Here is a 556-nt window from a genome sequence, read left to right on the forward strand (position 1 = left end):
GGGGGGTTATTATTGCTGTTCTCCCTGCTCATTCATGACAGGCTGCATGGATGGGCAGGGAGGTTTTTTGCCCAGAACAGAACCATACCGCCAAACCAAACTTTATGCTAAGTATCTATCATTTTGACGATAGTGGTCCTGACAGAAATTAAGCTTTAGCGTTAGTTCTGGCAGGTCACGTGAGTCAAGCTTGTATCAGCTGATTCTCAGCTGATCACATCTACCTATAGGAATACGACACCTATCGCGGCATTCCTATATAAGCTGTATTCAGTATTATTCTGCAGCTTTTTAGCTTGCTTCGGAGCAAATTACCCTCCTCCATCCCCAGCTCCACCTTTCGCCACAGTCAGGACTTAGCTTTCTGATATTCCTTGCTAATCAGACTCCTTTATCTTGAATAAAGTGTTACACTTAAATATCATTGAGTACATTAATGATATCTGCATTGTTCTGTTCTGTTAACCCTGGGGGGGTTATTATTGCTGCTCTCCCTGCTCATTCATGACAGGCTGCATGGATGGGCAGGGAGGTTTTTTGCCCAGAACAGAACCAT

This window comes from Sinocyclocheilus grahami, unplaced genomic scaffold (genome assembly GCF_001515645.1).
Source record: "Sinocyclocheilus grahami isolate Dianchi unplaced genomic scaffold, SAMN03320097.WGS_v1.1 scaffold346.1, whole genome shotgun sequence".
Taxonomy (NCBI): Eukaryota; Metazoa; Chordata; class Actinopteri; order Cypriniformes; family Cyprinidae; genus Sinocyclocheilus; species Sinocyclocheilus grahami.